At 47.5% G+C, this 16,840-nt stretch overlaps 32 non-coding genes across 32 annotated transcripts; all 32 read left to right on the plus strand.

Annotated features, from left to right (window-relative positions):
- Positions 1 to 6,020: 6,020 nt before the first annotated feature.
- Trnav-uac (transfer RNA valine (anticodon UAC)) lies at positions 6,021 to 6,093 on the plus strand. The gene has a single exon. It is a non-coding gene; the product is annotated as a tRNA-Val (tRNA).
- Positions 6,094 to 6,251: 158 nt separating this feature from the next.
- Positions 6,252 to 6,324, plus strand: Trnav-aac (transfer RNA valine (anticodon AAC)). Its single transcript has one exon. It is a non-coding gene; the product is annotated as a tRNA-Val (tRNA).
- A 390-nt stretch (positions 6,325 to 6,714) lies between these two features.
- On the plus strand, positions 6,715 to 6,787 carry Trnav-uac (transfer RNA valine (anticodon UAC)). Its single transcript has one exon. It is a non-coding gene; the product is annotated as a tRNA-Val (tRNA).
- A 158-nt stretch (positions 6,788 to 6,945) lies between these two features.
- Positions 6,946 to 7,018, plus strand: Trnav-aac (transfer RNA valine (anticodon AAC)). The gene has a single exon. It is a non-coding gene; the product is annotated as a tRNA-Val (tRNA).
- A 388-nt stretch (positions 7,019 to 7,406) lies between these two features.
- Positions 7,407 to 7,479, plus strand: Trnav-uac (transfer RNA valine (anticodon UAC)). The gene has a single exon. It is a non-coding gene; the product is annotated as a tRNA-Val (tRNA).
- A 158-nt stretch (positions 7,480 to 7,637) lies between these two features.
- On the plus strand, positions 7,638 to 7,710 carry Trnav-aac (transfer RNA valine (anticodon AAC)). Its single transcript has one exon. It is a non-coding gene; the product is annotated as a tRNA-Val (tRNA).
- A 390-nt stretch (positions 7,711 to 8,100) lies between these two features.
- Positions 8,101 to 8,173, plus strand: Trnav-uac (transfer RNA valine (anticodon UAC)). Its single transcript has one exon. It is a non-coding gene; the product is annotated as a tRNA-Val (tRNA).
- A 158-nt stretch (positions 8,174 to 8,331) lies between these two features.
- Trnav-aac (transfer RNA valine (anticodon AAC)) lies at positions 8,332 to 8,404 on the plus strand. The gene has a single exon. It is a non-coding gene; the product is annotated as a tRNA-Val (tRNA).
- A 390-nt stretch (positions 8,405 to 8,794) lies between these two features.
- Positions 8,795 to 8,867, plus strand: Trnav-uac (transfer RNA valine (anticodon UAC)). The gene has a single exon. It is a non-coding gene; the product is annotated as a tRNA-Val (tRNA).
- A 158-nt stretch (positions 8,868 to 9,025) lies between these two features.
- On the plus strand, positions 9,026 to 9,098 carry Trnav-aac (transfer RNA valine (anticodon AAC)). Its single transcript has one exon. It is a non-coding gene; the product is annotated as a tRNA-Val (tRNA).
- A 390-nt stretch (positions 9,099 to 9,488) lies between these two features.
- Positions 9,489 to 9,561, plus strand: Trnav-uac (transfer RNA valine (anticodon UAC)). The gene has a single exon. It is a non-coding gene; the product is annotated as a tRNA-Val (tRNA).
- Positions 9,562 to 9,719: 158 nt separating this feature from the next.
- On the plus strand, positions 9,720 to 9,792 carry Trnav-aac (transfer RNA valine (anticodon AAC)). The gene has a single exon. It is a non-coding gene; the product is annotated as a tRNA-Val (tRNA).
- A 390-nt stretch (positions 9,793 to 10,182) lies between these two features.
- Trnav-uac (transfer RNA valine (anticodon UAC)) lies at positions 10,183 to 10,255 on the plus strand. Its single transcript has one exon. It is a non-coding gene; the product is annotated as a tRNA-Val (tRNA).
- Positions 10,256 to 10,413: 158 nt separating this feature from the next.
- Positions 10,414 to 10,486, plus strand: Trnav-aac (transfer RNA valine (anticodon AAC)). Its single transcript has one exon. It is a non-coding gene; the product is annotated as a tRNA-Val (tRNA).
- Positions 10,487 to 10,876: 390 nt separating this feature from the next.
- Trnav-uac (transfer RNA valine (anticodon UAC)) lies at positions 10,877 to 10,949 on the plus strand. The gene has a single exon. It is a non-coding gene; the product is annotated as a tRNA-Val (tRNA).
- A 158-nt stretch (positions 10,950 to 11,107) lies between these two features.
- Trnav-aac (transfer RNA valine (anticodon AAC)) lies at positions 11,108 to 11,180 on the plus strand. The gene has a single exon. It is a non-coding gene; the product is annotated as a tRNA-Val (tRNA).
- Positions 11,181 to 11,568: 388 nt separating this feature from the next.
- Trnav-uac (transfer RNA valine (anticodon UAC)) lies at positions 11,569 to 11,641 on the plus strand. The gene has a single exon. It is a non-coding gene; the product is annotated as a tRNA-Val (tRNA).
- A 158-nt stretch (positions 11,642 to 11,799) lies between these two features.
- Trnav-aac (transfer RNA valine (anticodon AAC)) lies at positions 11,800 to 11,872 on the plus strand. Its single transcript has one exon. It is a non-coding gene; the product is annotated as a tRNA-Val (tRNA).
- Positions 11,873 to 12,262: 390 nt separating this feature from the next.
- Trnav-uac (transfer RNA valine (anticodon UAC)) lies at positions 12,263 to 12,335 on the plus strand. The gene has a single exon. It is a non-coding gene; the product is annotated as a tRNA-Val (tRNA).
- Positions 12,336 to 12,493: 158 nt separating this feature from the next.
- Trnav-aac (transfer RNA valine (anticodon AAC)) lies at positions 12,494 to 12,566 on the plus strand. Its single transcript has one exon. It is a non-coding gene; the product is annotated as a tRNA-Val (tRNA).
- A 390-nt stretch (positions 12,567 to 12,956) lies between these two features.
- On the plus strand, positions 12,957 to 13,029 carry Trnav-uac (transfer RNA valine (anticodon UAC)). Its single transcript has one exon. It is a non-coding gene; the product is annotated as a tRNA-Val (tRNA).
- A 158-nt stretch (positions 13,030 to 13,187) lies between these two features.
- Trnav-aac (transfer RNA valine (anticodon AAC)) lies at positions 13,188 to 13,260 on the plus strand. The gene has a single exon. It is a non-coding gene; the product is annotated as a tRNA-Val (tRNA).
- A 390-nt stretch (positions 13,261 to 13,650) lies between these two features.
- On the plus strand, positions 13,651 to 13,723 carry Trnav-uac (transfer RNA valine (anticodon UAC)). Its single transcript has one exon. It is a non-coding gene; the product is annotated as a tRNA-Val (tRNA).
- A 158-nt stretch (positions 13,724 to 13,881) lies between these two features.
- Trnav-aac (transfer RNA valine (anticodon AAC)) lies at positions 13,882 to 13,954 on the plus strand. The gene has a single exon. It is a non-coding gene; the product is annotated as a tRNA-Val (tRNA).
- Positions 13,955 to 14,344: 390 nt separating this feature from the next.
- Trnav-uac (transfer RNA valine (anticodon UAC)) lies at positions 14,345 to 14,417 on the plus strand. Its single transcript has one exon. It is a non-coding gene; the product is annotated as a tRNA-Val (tRNA).
- Positions 14,418 to 14,575: 158 nt separating this feature from the next.
- On the plus strand, positions 14,576 to 14,648 carry Trnav-aac (transfer RNA valine (anticodon AAC)). The gene has a single exon. It is a non-coding gene; the product is annotated as a tRNA-Val (tRNA).
- A 390-nt stretch (positions 14,649 to 15,038) lies between these two features.
- On the plus strand, positions 15,039 to 15,111 carry Trnav-uac (transfer RNA valine (anticodon UAC)). The gene has a single exon. It is a non-coding gene; the product is annotated as a tRNA-Val (tRNA).
- A 158-nt stretch (positions 15,112 to 15,269) lies between these two features.
- Positions 15,270 to 15,342, plus strand: Trnav-aac (transfer RNA valine (anticodon AAC)). The gene has a single exon. It is a non-coding gene; the product is annotated as a tRNA-Val (tRNA).
- A 390-nt stretch (positions 15,343 to 15,732) lies between these two features.
- On the plus strand, positions 15,733 to 15,805 carry Trnav-uac (transfer RNA valine (anticodon UAC)). The gene has a single exon. It is a non-coding gene; the product is annotated as a tRNA-Val (tRNA).
- Positions 15,806 to 15,963: 158 nt separating this feature from the next.
- On the plus strand, positions 15,964 to 16,036 carry Trnav-aac (transfer RNA valine (anticodon AAC)). The gene has a single exon. It is a non-coding gene; the product is annotated as a tRNA-Val (tRNA).
- Positions 16,037 to 16,426: 390 nt separating this feature from the next.
- Trnav-uac (transfer RNA valine (anticodon UAC)) lies at positions 16,427 to 16,499 on the plus strand. Its single transcript has one exon. It is a non-coding gene; the product is annotated as a tRNA-Val (tRNA).
- A 158-nt stretch (positions 16,500 to 16,657) lies between these two features.
- Positions 16,658 to 16,730, plus strand: Trnav-aac (transfer RNA valine (anticodon AAC)). The gene has a single exon. It is a non-coding gene; the product is annotated as a tRNA-Val (tRNA).
- Positions 16,731 to 16,840: the final 110 nt, after the last annotated feature.

Here is a 16,840-nt window from a genome sequence, read left to right on the forward strand (position 1 = left end):
AATTAAAGCATGGTTTATCGAAAAAGTATTGATTAACGGTGATGATGTTGTCGGAGTTTATCTCTCGTTTGTGACAAATGCTGTGTATCTGAAGATGAAAAGTCCAGAATTATGTAGTTCCATTGTGGATCGTTGCGGAGGTAGCGTGAAGTTTAATCATTCTGATGGGAATGTGAGTGACGTTGCTGTTAGTCATGCTGGGTACGGGATTCGTACGATCAGAGTGTTTGAGCTCCCTTTTGAAATTCCGCCCGAAGAACTTAATGTTGCCCTTCGGCCTTATGGCAGAATTATTTCCAATATGGCAGAAAGGTGGTCTGAAGCTCATATGTTTCCTGTCTTGAACGGCGTAAGGCAAATTAAGATTGAATTACAGAAGCATGTCCCCTCTTATCTTAATATTTGTGGGTATCGTGCTTTGATTATCTATGATGGGCAACCGCGGACTTGCGCTTTATGCAATTCCACGGAACACATTCGTGCAGAATGTTCACGGAGGCGTGTCCCGCAGTTACCGCGTGACGAGATGCCGAGCTCCGGCCCTGTTGTTGGTATGAAGTTGTCATACGCTGCCGCTGCTGACTTCCGCAGCCGAGGCGAGTCGGTGCCGCCTGTGCGCGGGGAGCCTGCTGCCTCGCGGGCGGTTGTCGATGATACTCCGGCTTCAAGCTCTAGATTTGCGGATGGTCTGCCGATCAGCTCCGCGCCCCTCGAATCTATGCCGACGCCAACTTTTTCCAACTCTCCCACTGTGGTTGCTCGTTCTTCCGCGGACTCGGCCGAAGATCCCCAAATACCCGCAACGGAGGTTTCCTTGCGTCGTCAGGATTCCCACCAACGTGAGGATATTGCCACTAGCTTCCGAGGAGTGGACGCTCCAGGCATCCACTCTGCGGGAACTATGAACGAAGATAGCAATCTGGACATTGGTTTCACGTTGGCGCCCACAGAAGACACTTGCGTCAAGGAAACCACAACGAGCGATAGTGTAGAATTGGAGACTGGGTTGCTACCAGTGGGAGCCATGGAAAAAGATGCGCCTCCTTCTGCCGTTGTGGAATGCGATACGCGGACTTTTGTCCGAAAAAAGGAACAGGCGACGTCAGACGTATCATCCGGTACTTCTCCTGACAGGTCGCAAACTTCATCTCCTGCTAGATCGCCGAAGAGATCTTCGAAGAAAGGCAAGAAGAGGAGATTGGCACACAAAGCAGCAGAGAGTTTAGCTCCTGCATTGCGGGAAAAGTTAAAACATTTAAGGGATAATGAACGACTACGAGAACAATGCCCAGTAGCACGAGTTAACGAGTGTACTGAAGCGGAGATGAGTCGTGCCGATGCAGATGATCTTCAACAACAACCTCGCGCACCGCTTGGCGTCGCAGGTTTGCAGACCGGCACTACTATGGATTTAGACCGAACTGTCTCAGGAAAAGGACTTGATTGGGCCGATGCCCAAGAAGATCGCACCGACCACGGAATGGAGATGGACCTGACACATGCTAGTGGCATTTAATTTTTTTTTTTTTAATGTCTATTTTTCTTTCTGACAGACAGAATGGAATGGTACAGACGTGACTCTGCATGGGGTATACTTCATTAGCCAATTTCTTTTACCTGCACCTATGCCAACGGAACTGACATATAATGTGACCACGATCAATATAAATCGGATTCGCAGTGAAACGAAAGTCGCTTCTTTAAAAGATTTCCTTTACCAGTCGGATACTGATATAGCCCTCCTACAGGAATTTAATGTCCACAACTTTTATGTCCCAGGTTTTCAAGAGATTTTAAATATTGCACCGGAAGCCACATGTGGGACTGCGATCCTTGTCAAAGATGGTATTGATGTGAAGGATATCTGTCTGTTAGAAAATGGGAGGGGCATCAGTTGTAAAATTTTTACTACTACTGTTTTAAATGTATATGTCCCCTCTGGTAACAACGCTAGAGATGATAGGGCTAATTTTTTTAAGAACGATATGGTCTATTTACTTAAGGGGAATCCGGCGGAAGCTTTAATCGGTGGTGACTTTAATTGTGTACTTCACAAAAAGGATCAGCGACCAAATTTTAACTTCTCCAGGGAACTGGCGGCTTTGGTGACAAACATGAAGTGGACAGACGTGTGGGAAAGCAAATACCCCACGTTAGTCAAATTTACGTACATCAGTAGTCGCTCGCAAAGCAGAATAGACAGAATATACGTCACAGCAAACCTGGAAAATAAAATCAGTAGTATCGAAGTAATTCCCACTACCTTTTCGGACCATCTCGCAGTGAAATGCAGCATTCGGTTTCAGAAGCAAGGAACGTATTGGGGTCGCCCCTTATGGAAGCTGAATACCCATATGTTGTTCGAGGGTGCCCTATCAAGAACAGTAGCGGAGGTATGGCAGGCTGCTCTACGTATGCGCCATAAATACAGCTCTCGCCTTGCGTGGTGGACATCATGTGCTAAAAAGAAATTGAGATCATCCCTAATAGCTTACGGGAGGGAGCGAGCGATGTGGTCTCGCAATACCGTTGAATTTTACTATACATGCTTAAGGGAACTATCAGCTCAGCAGATGACTGATGAGGTTTTCATTGAAATAAAGAAGATCAAGGCTCACCTCATAAGTCTCAAGCGACAACAGCTGGAGGGTTTAAAAATTAAATCTCGTGTCCCGACAACGGTGGAGGACGAAAACGCATCGCTGTACCACTTACTCGAACATGAAAGAAATAGAAGACGAGCGTTTATTGCTTGTCTTAGAGTGGGCGATAACCGGGTGCTGACGGAACACTCTGACATTTTAAATGCAGTTTATGGATTTTATCGTACGTTATATACTGATACCCGGTATAATCTAGACTGTGCGAACGATTTGCTACGAACTACAGGTATCGACAACGTTATCAATGACGAGGACAATGTGTCCCTTACCACTGCGATCACATGTGAGGAGGTGTTTGATATACTTAAATATTCGCCTACCCGTAAGTCCCCAGGGCCTGATGGCTTGCCTGTAGAGTTTTATTGTAAATTTTGGCCTCTCATCGGTAATCAATTCACAGAAGTGATAAATGAAGTGTTGCAAGGTGTTACTGTTCCACGCGAGTTCAAAGAAAGCGTAACTGTGCTAATACCAAAGGGAAGGAACGCGACAGTTAAAGATCTCAATCAATTGAGACCAATATGTTTGATGAACTCGGATTATAAAATAATTGCACGTGTACTGAAGGAAAGACTGAGACCTCTAATGGAGAAGATCATAGGTGACCACCAAACCTGTCTCTCGGGGCGGAATATTTTTAAAACTGTTTGTGAATATAGGGATGTCTCTGCAATTTTTGCAACGTCATCCTCACCAGGAGGCCTTGCCTTTATCGACTTCTCAAAGGCTTTTGACAGGGTCAACCACTTATTTTTGTTCAGAACGTTGACCTATGTGGGTTTTAGTCAACATTTTGTGCAAGTTTTAATTAACATTGTTGAAGGCATCCAAACACAAGTGTCTGTAAATGGGCATTTCACTCCACCCATTGAAATTCGCAACGGCGTCCCGCAGGGAAGTCCTTTGTCAATGCTCCTGTATGTTGTTGCACTGGAGCCTTTACTAAGGAGACTCGATGTCGATCTTGAGGGCATCACGATATCTGGCGTTAACAACGTCACCAATGCATATGCTGATGACGTTGGAGTGGTTATTCGTAGTAACGAAGATTTAGAGAAATTAACTACGAATATTCAGATCTTTTGTGAAGCTACAGGCGCTAGGGTTAACGAGGTGAAGAGTTCGTTTTTAAATCTTAAAGGTCTTCAAGATGTCCGTTTGGAATGGGCACGCTCCGTCGATCGTCACACCGCTCTGGGTGTCACCTTTTACCGATGTCCGCTTCAGACCATGACCTACAATTGGAAGAAAGTACTGGATACAATCAGAGGAGCCACAATACTCAATCAGACCAGACATCTGAACATTAAACAACGAATCAGAATAATTAACTGTTCCATTTTATCAAAAGCTATATATATAGGTCAAATATTGCCAGTTTCGAAACCCATTGCCAAACGTATAATGAGTATCATTTGCCGATTTATATGGACAGGGAATATTTTTAGAGTAGCAGTCGATACAGTTACGTTACCTTCCGCTGAAGGTGGCCTAGGTTTAACAGATATATGGCGGAAGACTACGGCGTTATATATAAAGAGGACCCTACAAATTATAGAAAAACATCCACATAGTATTACAGCCAGGCTGTATCGACTCCTACAGCCAGAAAATTTACGTCCACCCATAAATATAGGCGGAATTAATTATAAATTGAAATATATTCGCCAGTTCTTTTTAGAGATTAGCTACATGGACAGTATTGTCACGAATCCACAATCAAGGAATTGCAGGAAATTAATGGAACTCTTAACAACGAAAGAACATGTCAACAAAATGGAGTGCAGATATCCCGACAAAGACTGGAAAAGAATTTGGAAAAATATTAGTAATCGTGAACTGTCTTCCGACATTCAGGCAACCTGGTACCGAGTTGTTAATAACGTAGTTTCCACTAACGAAAAGTTGCACTCCATTGGTCTTAGTGACACGATTGTGTGCACCCGATGTGACGCAGTTGACACATTGATCCACCGCTTTCTCTGTGGCGGATACGCCGAAATATGGAGGGGACTCCAACGGCGGGTAGCCTTTATAACCAGAACTGTTAGTACTGAGATCAATGTTGAAAAATTACTCTTCCCCGATGGTGTTTTCTTCCCTGTCCAGAAAACCAATGCTGTGTTGTGGTTGTTTGGCAATTATGTACATTACGTTATCTCTGAACACGGCAATGACCGTGTTTTAGAATACGAATTATACGAACGAGCAAAATATTATCAGATATGTACGCACAGGGACCACAAAAAAACTTTTGGTAACATGTTACACATTCTGTTTCAGAGACAAGGGATTGGATAAACATCTTAATAGCCCTCGTCTACGAAAAATGTAGTCACAGGCCAAAGTAGGGGATCGCTGTTGAGGGTGAAGTACGGTGGGGACTTCGTGTGCCCCAGGGCCGCTACGGTAGCCGTGAAGGCCTCGGACAGAACCCCGAAACGGCACTGCGGCTTCACACTTACTGCTGGATGAACCCCATATCTCCAGCAACTACTTTCATCTATGATGATTTTCCAGGATCTCGGTAATATCGAAAGGTGGTTTCGTTGCACACAATGCAGTGGAAGCTTCTTGCACGTGTTCCTCAGTTACAATCTTTCTATTTTTGTTTAATTTTTTCAGTATGAAGCAAGAGTGACAATTTATTAATTCCCAAGAAGCCTTAATTTTTCAATTTTCAGTTCTACGGAGGAGAAGCCTCACATGGCGAAGAAGCCAAACATCATTTCATTTCCCTAACTGTCACAGTAAATTTGAAAAAAAATCAGTCGATATAGCATAGAAGCTCGCCGAAGAAGGCATAAAAGGAGAGCGAATGGATGGGCTGTGTGGGGAGAAGGGAGGCCCAAAAAAAAAAAAAAAAAAAAAGAAAAAAAAAAAAAAAAAAGTAAAAAATAAAAAGAATTAAAAAAAAAAAAAAAAAAAACACGCAGAAGGTCCCCGTTTCGATCCCGGGCGGAAACACTTTTTTTTATCATTAAAAACAAGACATACTAACATGCATCTGCTACCATCTGTACCCAAAAACCTTCGTAATCGCCTTCACACGTCAGATCAGTGTCAATTGCTCACATCAAATATGAAATTCATTTGATACTGACGCTGGGCTCGCACTCCCTGCTGCTAAGAAAGTGATTGCTTTTGCTGCTATGACTTGCAATCACGACTGCGGGAAACGCCGCTATCTCGTTAGGGGTGCTACGGCAGACACCCTCTCGAGCACCCCGAAGACTTCTTGAGCCCTCGGCTGTAATGGTTTCCAGGCTGTCAAAAGAACCGTCGCGTGTGCATTCGCGGACGGGAGAGAGGCTGAGATAATTTCGAGTGAACGGGGATGGACTCCTCCCGTCCGCAGTTTCCGTAGTGTAGCGGTTATCACGTCTGCTTTACACGCAGAAGGTCCCCGGTTCGATCCCGGGCGGGAACAGTATTTTCTTGCCTGTGTCGCATTGTACTCCAGTGAGCCACGTCATGTGAGGATCTTCTGCATGTACCTTTGTTCTGCAAGTAGCGCATTTATTTAATTTTTTAGTTACGATGACAACACCAGCACGAGTTGTCTCTAAAGTAAGGCGCACACAAGTAGTTTCCGTGGTGTAGCGGTTATCACGTCTGCCTAACACGCAGAAGGTCCCCGTTTCGATCCCGGGCGGAAACACTTTTTTTTATCATTAAAAACAAGACATACTAACATGCATCTGCTACCATCTGTACCCAAAAACCTTCGTAATCGCCTTCACACGTCAGATCAGTGTCAATTGCTCACATCAAATATGAAATTCATTTGATACTGACGCTGGGCTCGCACTCCCTGCTGCTAAGAAAGTGATTGCTTTTGCTGCTATGACTTGCAATCACGACTGCGGGAAACGCCGCTATCTCGTTAGGGGTGCTACGGCAGACACCCTCTCGAGCACCCCGAAGACTTCTTGAGCCCTCGGCTGTAATGGTTTCCAGGCTGTCAAAAGAACCGTCGCGTGTGCATTCGCGGACGGGAGAGAGGCTGAGGTAATTTCGAGTGAACGGGGATGGACTCCTCCCGTCCGCAGTTTCCGTAGTGTAGCGGTTATCACGTCTGCTTTACACGCAGAAGGTCCCCGGTTCGATCCCGGGCGGGAACAGTATTTTCTTGCCTGTGTCGCATTGTACTCCAGTGAGCCACGTCATGTGAGGATCTTCTGCATGTACCTTTGTTCTGCAAGTAGCGCATTTATTTAATTTTTTAGTTACGATGACAACACCAGCACGAGTTGTCTCTAAAGTAAGGCGCACACAAGTAGTTTCCGTGGTGTAGCGGTTATCACGTCTGCCTAACACGCAGAAGGTCCCCGTTTCGATCCCGGGCGGAAACACTTTTTTTTATCATTAAAAACAAGACATACTAACATGCATCTGTTACCATCTGTACCCAAAAACCTTCGTAATCGCCTTCACACGTCAGATCAGTGTCAATTGCTCACATCAAATATGAAATTCATTTGATACTGACGCTGGGCTCGCACTCCCTGCTGCTAAGAAAGTGATTGCTTTTGCTGCTATGACTTGCAATCACGACTGCGGGAAACGCCGCTATCTCGTTAGGGGTGCTACGGCAGACATCCTCTCGAGCACCCGAAGACTTCTTGAGCCCTCGGCTGTGATGGTTTCCAGGCTGTCAAAGGAACCGTCGCGTGTGAATTCGCGCACGGAGAGAGGCTGAGGTAATTTCGAGTGAACGGGGATGGACTCCTCCCGTCCGCAGTTTCCGTAGTGTAGCGGTTATCACGTCTGCTTTACACGCAGAAGGTCCCCGGTTCGATCCCGGGCGGGAGCAGTATTTTCTTGCCTGTGTCGCATTGTACTCCAGTGAGCCACGTCATGTGAGGATCTTCTGCATGTACCTTTGTTATGCAAGAAGCGCATTTATTTAATTTTTTAGTTACGATGTCAACATCAGCACGAATTGTCTCTAAGGTATGGCGCACACAAGTAGTTTCCGTGGTGTAGCGGTTATCACGTCTGCCTAACACGCAGAAGGTCCCCGGTTCGATCCCGGGTGGAAACACTTTTTCATCATTAAAAACAAGACATAGTAACATGCATCTGCTTCCATCTGTACCCAAAATCCTTCGTAATCGCCTTCACACGTCGGATCAGAGTGTCAATTGCTCACATCAAATATGAAATTCATTTGATACTGACGCTGGGCTCGCACTCCCTGCTGCTAAGAAAGTGATTGCTTTTGCTGCTATGACTTGCAATCACGACTGCGGGAAACGCCGCTATCTCGTTAGGGGTGCTACGGCAGACACCCTCTCGAGCACCCCGAAGACTTCTTGAGCCCTCGGCTGTAATGGTTTCCAGGCTGTCAAAAGAACCGTCGCGTGTGCATTCGCGGACGGGAGAGAGGCTGAGGTAATTTCGAGTGAACGGGGATGGACTCCTCCCGTCCGCAGTTTCCGTAGTGTAGCGGTTATCACGTCTGCTTTACACGCAGAAGGTCCCCGGTTCGATCCCGGGCGGGAACAGTATTTTCTTGCCTGTGTCGCATTGTACTCCAGTGAGCCACGTCATGTGAGGATCTTCTGCATGTACCTTTGTTCTGCAAGTAGCGCATTTATTTAATTTTTTAGTTACGATGACAACACCAGCACGAGTTGTCTCTAAAGTAAGGCGCACACAAGTAGTTTCCGTGGTGTAGCGGTTATCACGTCTGCCTAACACGCAGAAGGTCCCCGTTTCGATCCCGGGCGGAAACACTTTTTTTTATCATTAAAAACAAGACATACTAACATGCATCTGCTACTATCTGTACCCAAAAACCTTCGTAATCGCCTTCACACGTCAGATCAGTGTCAATTGCTCACATCAAATATGAAATTCATTTGATACTGACGCTGGGCTCGCACTCCCTGCTGCTAAGAAAGTGATTGCTTTTGCTGCTATGACTTGCAATCACGACTGCGGGAAACGCCGCTATCTCGTTAGGGGTGCTACGGCAGACACCCTCTCGAGCACCCCGAAGACTTCTTGAGCCCTCGGCTGTAATGGTTTCCAGGCTGTCAAAGGAACCGTCGCGTGTGCATTCGCGGACGGGAGAGAGGCTGAGATAATTTCGAGTGAACGGGGATGGACTCCTCCCGTCCGCAGTTTCCGTAGTGTAGCGGTTATCACGTCTGCTTTACACGCAGAAGGTCCCCGGTTCGATCCCGGGCGGGAACAGTATTTTCTTGCCTGTGTCGCATTGTACTCCAGTGAGCCACGTCATGTGAGGATCTTCTGCATGTACCTTTGTTCTGCAAGTAGCGCATTTATTTAATTTTTTAGTTACGATGACAACACCAGCACGAGTTGTCTCTAAAGTAAGGCGCACACAAGTAGTTTCCGTGGTGTAGCGGTTATCACGTCTGCCTAACACGCAGAAGGTCCCCGTTTCGATCCCGGGCGGAAACACTTTTTTTTATCATTAAAAACAAGACATACTAACATGCATCTGCTACCATCTGTACCCAAAAACCTTCGTAATCGCCTTCACACGTCAGATCAGTGTCAATTGCTCACATCAAATATGAAATTCATTTGATACTGACGCTGGGCTCGCACTCCCTGCTGCTAAGAAAGTGATTGCTTTTGCTGCTATGACTTGCAATCACGACTGCGGGAAACGCCGCTATCTCGTTAGGTGTGCTACGGCAGACACCCTCTCGAGCACCCCGAAGACTTCTTGAGCCCTCGGCTGTAATGGTTTCCAGGCTGTCAAAAGAACCGTCGCGTGTGCATTCGCGGACGGGAGAGAGGCTGAGGTAATTTCGAGTGAACGGGGATGGACTCCTCCCGTCCGCAGTTTCCGTAGTGTAGCGGTTATCACGTCTGCTTTACACGCAGAAGGTCCCCGGTTCGATCCCGGGCGGGAACAGTATTTTCTTGCCTGTGTCGCATTGTACTCCAGTGAGCCACGTCATGTGAGGATCTTCTGCATGTACCTTTGTTCTGCAAGTAGCGCATTTATTTAATTTTTTAGTTACGATGACAACACCAGCACGAGTTGTCTCTAAAGTAATGCGCACACAAGTAGTTTCCGTGGTGTAGCGGTTATCACGTCTGCCTAACACGCAGAAGGTCCCCGTTTCGATCCCGGGCGGAAACACTTTTTTTTTTCATTAAAAACAAGACATACTAACATGCATCTGCTACCATCTGTACCCAAAAACCTTCGTAATCGCCTTCACACGTCAGATCAGTGTCAATTGCTCACATCAAATATGAAATTCATTTGATACTGACGCTGGGCTCGCACTCCCTGCTGCTAAGAAAGTGATTGCTTTTGCTGCTATGACTTGCAATCACGACTGCGGGAAACGCCGCTATCTCGTTAGGGGTGCTACGGCAGACACCCTCTCGAGCACCCCGAAGACTTCTTGAGCCCTCGGCTGTAATGGTTTCCAGGCTGTCAAAAGAACCGTCGCGTGTGCATTCGCGGACGGGAGAGAGGCTGAGATAATTTCGAGTGAACGGGGATGGACTCCTCCCGTCCGCAGTTTCCGTAGTGTAGCGGTTATCACGTCTGCTTTACACGCAGAAGGTCCCCGGTTCGATCCCGGGCGGGAACAGTATTTTCTTGCCTGTGTCGCATTGTACTCCAGTGAGCCACGTCATGTGAGGATCTTCTGCATGTACCTTTGTTCTGCAAGTAGCGCATTTATTTAATTTTTTAGTTACGATGACAACACCAGCACGAGTTGTCTCTAAAGTAAGGCGCACACAAGTAGTTTCCGTGGTGTAGCGGTTATCACGTCTGCCTAACACGCAGAAGGTCCCCGTTTCGATCCCGGGCGGAAACACTTTTTTTTATCATTAAAAACAAGACATACTAACATGCATCTGCTACCATCTGTACCCAAAAACCTTCGTAATCGCCTTCACACGTCAGATCAGTGTCAATTGCTCACATCAAATATGAAATTCATTTGATACTGACGCTGGGCTCGCACTCCCTGCTGCTAAGAAAGTGATTGCTTTTGCTGCTATGACTTGCAATCACGACTGCGGGAAACGCCGCTATCTCGTTAGGGGTGCTACGGCAGACACCCTCTCGAGCACCCCGAAGACTTCTTGAGCCCTCGGCTGTAATGGTTTCCAGGCTGTCAAAAGAACCGTCGCGTGTGCATTCGCGGACGGGAGAGAGGCTGAGGTAATTTCGAGTGAACGGGGATGGACTCTTCCCGTCCGCAGTTTCCGTAGTGTAGCGGTTATCACGTCTGCTTTACACGCAGAAGGTCCCCGGTTCGATCCCGGGCGGGAACAGTATTTTCTTGCCTGTGTCGCATTGTACTCCAGTGAGCCACGTCATGTGAGGATCTTCTGCATGTACCTTTGTTCTGCAAGTAGCGCATTTATTTAATTTTTTAGTTACGATGACAACACCAGCACGAGTTGTCTCTAAAGTAAGGCGCACACAAGTAGTTTCCGTGGTGTAGCGGTTATCACGTCTGCCTAACACGCAGAAGGTCCCCGTTTCGATCCCGGGCGGAAACACTTTTTTTTATCATTAAAAACAAGACATACTAACATGCATCTGCTACCATCTGTACCCAAAAACCTTCGTAATCGCCTTCACACGTCAGATCAGTGTCAATTGCTCACATCAAATATGAAATTCATTTGATACTGACGCTGGGCTCGCACTCCCTGCTGCTAAGAAAGTGATTGCTTTTGCTGCTATGACTTGCAATCACGACTGCGGGAAACGCCGCTATCTCGTTAGGGGTGCTACGGCAGACATCCTCTCGAGCACCCGAAGACTTCTTGAGCCCTCGGCTGTGATGGTTTCCAGGCTGTCAAAGGAACCGTCGCGTGTGAATTCGCGCACGGAGAGAGGCTGAGGTAATTTCGAGTGAACGGGGATGGACTCCTCCCGTCCGCAGTTTCCGTAGTGTAGCGGTTATCACGTCTGCTTTACACGCAGAAGGTCCCCGGTTCGATCCCGGGCGGGAGCAGTATTTTCTTGCCTGTGTCGCATTGTACTCCAGTGAGCCACGTCATGTGAGGATCTTCTGCATGTACCTTTGTTATGCAAGAAGCGCATTTATTTAATTTTTTAGTTACGATGTCAACATCAGCACGAATTGTCTCTAAGGTATGGCGCACACAAGTAGTTTCCGTGGTGTAGCGGTTATCACGTCTGCCTAACACGCAGAAGGTCCCCGGTTCGATCCCGGGTGGAAACACTTTTTCATCATTAAAAACAAGACATAGTAACATGCATCTGCTTCCATCTGTACCCAAAATCCTTCGTAATCGCCTTCACACGTCGGATCAGAGTGTCAATTGCTCACATCAAATATGAAATTCATTTGATACTGACGCTGGGCTCGCACTCCCTGCTGCTAAGAAAGTGATTGCTTTTGCTGCTATGACTTGCAATCACGACTGCGGGAAACGCCGCTATCTCGTTAGGGGTGCTACGGCAGACACCCTCTCGAGCACCCCGAAGACTTCTTGAGCCCTCGGCTGTAATGGTTTCCAGGCTGTCAAAAGAACCGTCGCGTGTGCATTCGCGGACGGGAGAGAGGCTGAGGTAATTTCGAGTGAACGGGGATGGACTCCTCCCGTCCGCAGTTTCCGTAGTGTAGCGGTTATCACGTCTGCTTTACACGCAGAAGGTCCCCGGTTCGATCCCGGGCGGGAACAGTATTTTCTTGCCTGTGTCGCATTGTACTCCAGTGAGCCACGTCATGTGAGGATCTTCTGCATGTACCTTTGTTCTGCAAGTAGCGCATTTATTTAATTTTTTAGTTACGATGACAACACCAGCACGAGTTGTCTCTGAAGTAAGGCGCACACAAGTAGTTTCCGTGGTGTAGCGGTTATCACGTCTGCCTAACACGCAGAAGGTCCCCGTTTCGATCCCGGGCGGAAACACTTTTTTTTATCATTAAAAACAAGACATACTAACATGCATCTGCTACCATCTGTACCCAAAAACCTTCGTAATCGCCTTCACACGTCAGATCAGTGTCAATTGCTCACATCAAATATGAAATTCATATGATACTGACGCTGGGCTCGCACTCCCTGCTGCTAAGAAAGTGATTGCTTTTGCTGCTATGACTTGCAATCACGACTGCGGGAAACGCCGCTATCTCGTTAGGGGTGCTACGGCAGACACCCTCTCGAGCACCCCGAAGACTTCTTGAGCCCTCGGCTGTAATGGTTTCCAGGCTGTCAAAAGAACCGTCGCGTGTGCATTCGCGGACGGGAGAGAGGCTGAGGTAATTTCGAGTGAACGGGGATGGACTCCTCCCGTCCGCAGTTTCCGTAGTGTAGCGGTTATCACGTCTGCTTTACACGCAGAAGGTCCCCGGTTCGATCCCGGGCGGGAACAGTATTTTCTTGCCTGTGTCGCATTGTACTCCAGTGAGCCACGTCATGTGAGGATCTTCTGCATGTACCTTTGTTCTGCAAGTAGCGCATTTATTTAATTTTTTAGTTACGATGACAACACCAGCACGAGTTGTCTCTAAAGTAAGGCGCACACAAGTAGTTTCCGTGGTGTAGCGGTTATCACGTCTGCCTAACACGCAGAAGGTCCCCGTTTCGATCCCGGGCGGAAACACTTTTTTTTATCATTAAAAACAAGACATACTAACATGCATCTGCTACTATCTGTACCCAAAAACCTTCGTAATCGCCTTCACACGTCAGATCAGTGTCAATTGCTCACATCAAATATGAAATTCATTTGATACTGACGCTGGGCTCGCACTCCCTGCTGCTAAGAAAGTGATTGCTTTTGCTGCTATGACTTGCAATCACGACTGCGGGAAACGCCGCTATCTCGTTAGGGGTGCTACGGCAGACACCCTCTCGAGCACCCCGAAGACTTCTTGAGCCCTCGGCTGTAATGGTTTCCAGGCTGTCAAAAGAACCGTCGCGTGTGCATTCGCGGACGGGAGAGAGGCTGAGATAATTTCGAGTGAACGGGGATGGACTCCTCCCGTCCGCAGTTTCCGTAGTGTAGCGGTTATCACGTCTGCTTTACACGCAGAAGGTCCCCGGTTCGATCCCGGGCGGGAACAGTATTTTCTTGCCTGTGTCGCATTGTACTCCAGTGAGCCACGTCATGTGAGGATCTTCTGCATGTACCTTTGTTCTGCAAGTAGCGCATTTATTTAATTTTTTAGTTACGATGACAACACCAGCACGAGTTGTCTCTAAAGTAAGGCGCACACAAGTAGTTTCCGTGGTGTAGCGGTTATCACGTCTGCCTAACACGCAGAAGGTCCCCGTTTCGATCCCGGGCGGAAACACTTTTTTTTATCATTAAAAACAAGACATACTAACATGCATCTGCTACCATCTGTACCCAAAAACCTTCGTAATCGCCTTCACACGTCAGATCAGTGTCAATTGCTCACATCAAATATGAAATTCATTTGATACTGACGCTGGGCTCGCACTCCCTGCTGCTAAGAAAGTGATTGCTTTTGCTGCTATGACTTGCAATCACGACTGCGGGAAACGCCGCTATCTCGTTAGGGGTGCTACGGCAGACACCCTCTCGAGCACCCCGAAGACTTCTTGAGCCCTCGGCTGTAATGGTTTCCAGGCTGTCAAAAGAACCGTCGCGTGTGCATTCGCGGACGGGAGAGAGGCTGAGGTAATTTCGAGTGAACGGGGATGGACTCCTCCCGTCCGCAGTTTCCGTAGTGTAGCGGTTATCACGTCTGCTTTACACGCAGAAGGTCCCCGGTTCGATCCCGGGCGGGAACAGTATTTTCTTGCCTGTGTCGCATTGTACTCCAGTGAGCCACGTCATGTGAGGATCTTCTGCATGTACCTTTGTTCTGCAAGTAGCGCATTTATTTAATTTTTTAGTTACGATGACAACACCAGCACGAGTTGTCTCTAAAGTAATGCGCACACAAGTAGTTTCCGTGGTGTAGCGGTTATCACGTCTGCCTAACACGCAGAAGGTCCCCGTTTCGATCCCGGGCGGAAACACTTTTTTTTTTCATTAAAAACAAGACATACTAACATGCATCTGCTACCATCTGTACCCAAAAACCTTCGTAATCGCCTTCACACGTCAGATCAGTGTCAATTGCTCACATCAAATATGAAATTCATTTGATACTGACGCTGGGCTCGCACTCCCTGCTGCTAAGAAAGTGATTGCTTTTGCTGCTATGACTTGCAATCACGACTGTGGGAAACGCCGCTATCTCGTTAGGGGTGCTACGGCAGACACCCTCTCGAGCACCCCGAAGACTTCTTGAGCCCTCGGCTGTAATGGTTTCCAGGCTGTCAAAAGAACCGTCGCGTGTGCATTCGCGGACGGGAGAGAGGCTGAGATAATTTCGAGTGAACGGGGATGGACTCCTCCCGTCCGCAGTTTCCGTAGTGTAGCGGTTATCACGTCTGCTTTACACGCAGAAGGTCCCCGGTTCGATCCCGGGCGGGAACAGTATTTTCTTGCCTGTGTCGCATTGTACTCCAGTGAGCCACGTCATGTGAGGATCTTCTGCATGTACCTTTGTTCTGCAAGTAGCGCATTTATTTAATTTTTTAGTTACGATGACAACACCAGCACGAGTTGTCTCTAAAGTAAGGCGCACACAAGTAGTTTCCGTGGTGTAGCGGTTATCACGTCTGCCTAACACGCAGAAGGTCCCCGTTTCGATCCCGGGCGGAAACACTTTTTTTTATCATTAAAAACAAGACATACTAACATGCATCTGCTACCATCTGTACCCAAAAACCTTCGTAATCGCCTTCACACGTCAGATCAGTGTCAATTGCTCACATCAAATATGAAATTCATTTGATACTGACGCTGGGCTCGCACTCCCTGCTGCTAAGAAAGTGATTGCTTTTGCTGCTATGACTTGCAATCACGACTGCGGGAAACGCCGCTATCTCGTTAGGGGTGCTACGGCAGACACCCTCTCGAGCACCCCGAAGACTTCTTGAGCCCTCGGCTGTAATGGTTTCCAGGCTGTCAAAAGAACCGTCGCGTGTGCATTCGCGGACGGGAGAGAGGCTGAGGTAATTTCGAGTGAACGGGGATGGACTCTTCCCGTCCGCAGTTTCCGTAGTGTAGCGGTTATCACGTCTGCTTTACACGCAGAAGGTCCCCGGTTCGATCCCGGGCGGGAACAGTATTTTCTTGCCTGTGTCGCATTGTACTCCAGTGAGCCACGTCATGTGAGGATCTTCTGCATGTACCTTTGTTCTGCAAGTAGCGCATTTATTTAATTTTTTAGTTACGATGACAACACCAGCACGAGTTGTCTCTAAAGTAAGGCGCACACAAGTAGTTTCCGTGGTGTAGCGGTTATCACGTCTGCCTAACACGCAGAAGGTCCCCGTTTCGATCCCGGGCGGAAACACTTTTTTTTATCATTAAAAACAAGACATACTAACATGCATCTGCTACCATCTGTACCCAAAAACCTTCGTAATCGCCTTCACACGTCAGATCAGTGTCAATTGCTCACATCAAATATGAAATTCATTTGATACTGACGCTGGGCTCGCACTCCCTGCTGCTAAGAAAGTGATTGCTTTTGCTGCTATGACTTGCAATCACGACTGCGGGAAACGCCACTATCTCGTTAGGGGTGCTACGGCAGACACCCTCTCGAGCACCCCGAAGACTTCTTGAGCCCTCGGCTGTAATGGTTTCCAGGCTGTCAAAAGAACCGTCGCGTGTGCATTCGCGGACGGGAGAGAGGCTGAGATAATTTCGAGTGAACGGGGATGGACTCCTCCCGTCCGCAGTTTCCGTAGTGTAGCGGTTATCACGTCTGCTTTACACGCAGAAGGTCCCCGGTTCGATCCCGGGCGGGAACAGTATTTTCTTGCCTGTGTCGCATTGTACTCCAGTGAGCCACGTCATGTGAGGATTTTCTGCATGTACCTTTGTTCTGCAAGTAGCGCATTTATTTAATTTTTTAGTTACGATGACAACACCAGCACGAGTTGTCTCTAAAGTAAGGCGCACACAAGTAGTTTCCGTGGTGTAGCGGTTATCACGTCTGCCTAACACGCAGAAGGTCCCCGTTTCGATCCCGGGCGGAAACACTTTTTTTTATCATTAAAAACAAGACATACTAACATGCATCTGCTACCATCTGTACCCAAAAACCTTCGTAATCGCCTTCACACGTCAGATCAGTGTCAATTGCTCACAT

This window comes from Schistocerca gregaria, chromosome 2, assembly GCF_023897955.1.
Source record: "Schistocerca gregaria isolate iqSchGreg1 chromosome 2, iqSchGreg1.2, whole genome shotgun sequence".
Lineage (NCBI taxonomy): Eukaryota > Metazoa > Arthropoda > Insecta > Orthoptera > Acrididae > Schistocerca > Schistocerca gregaria.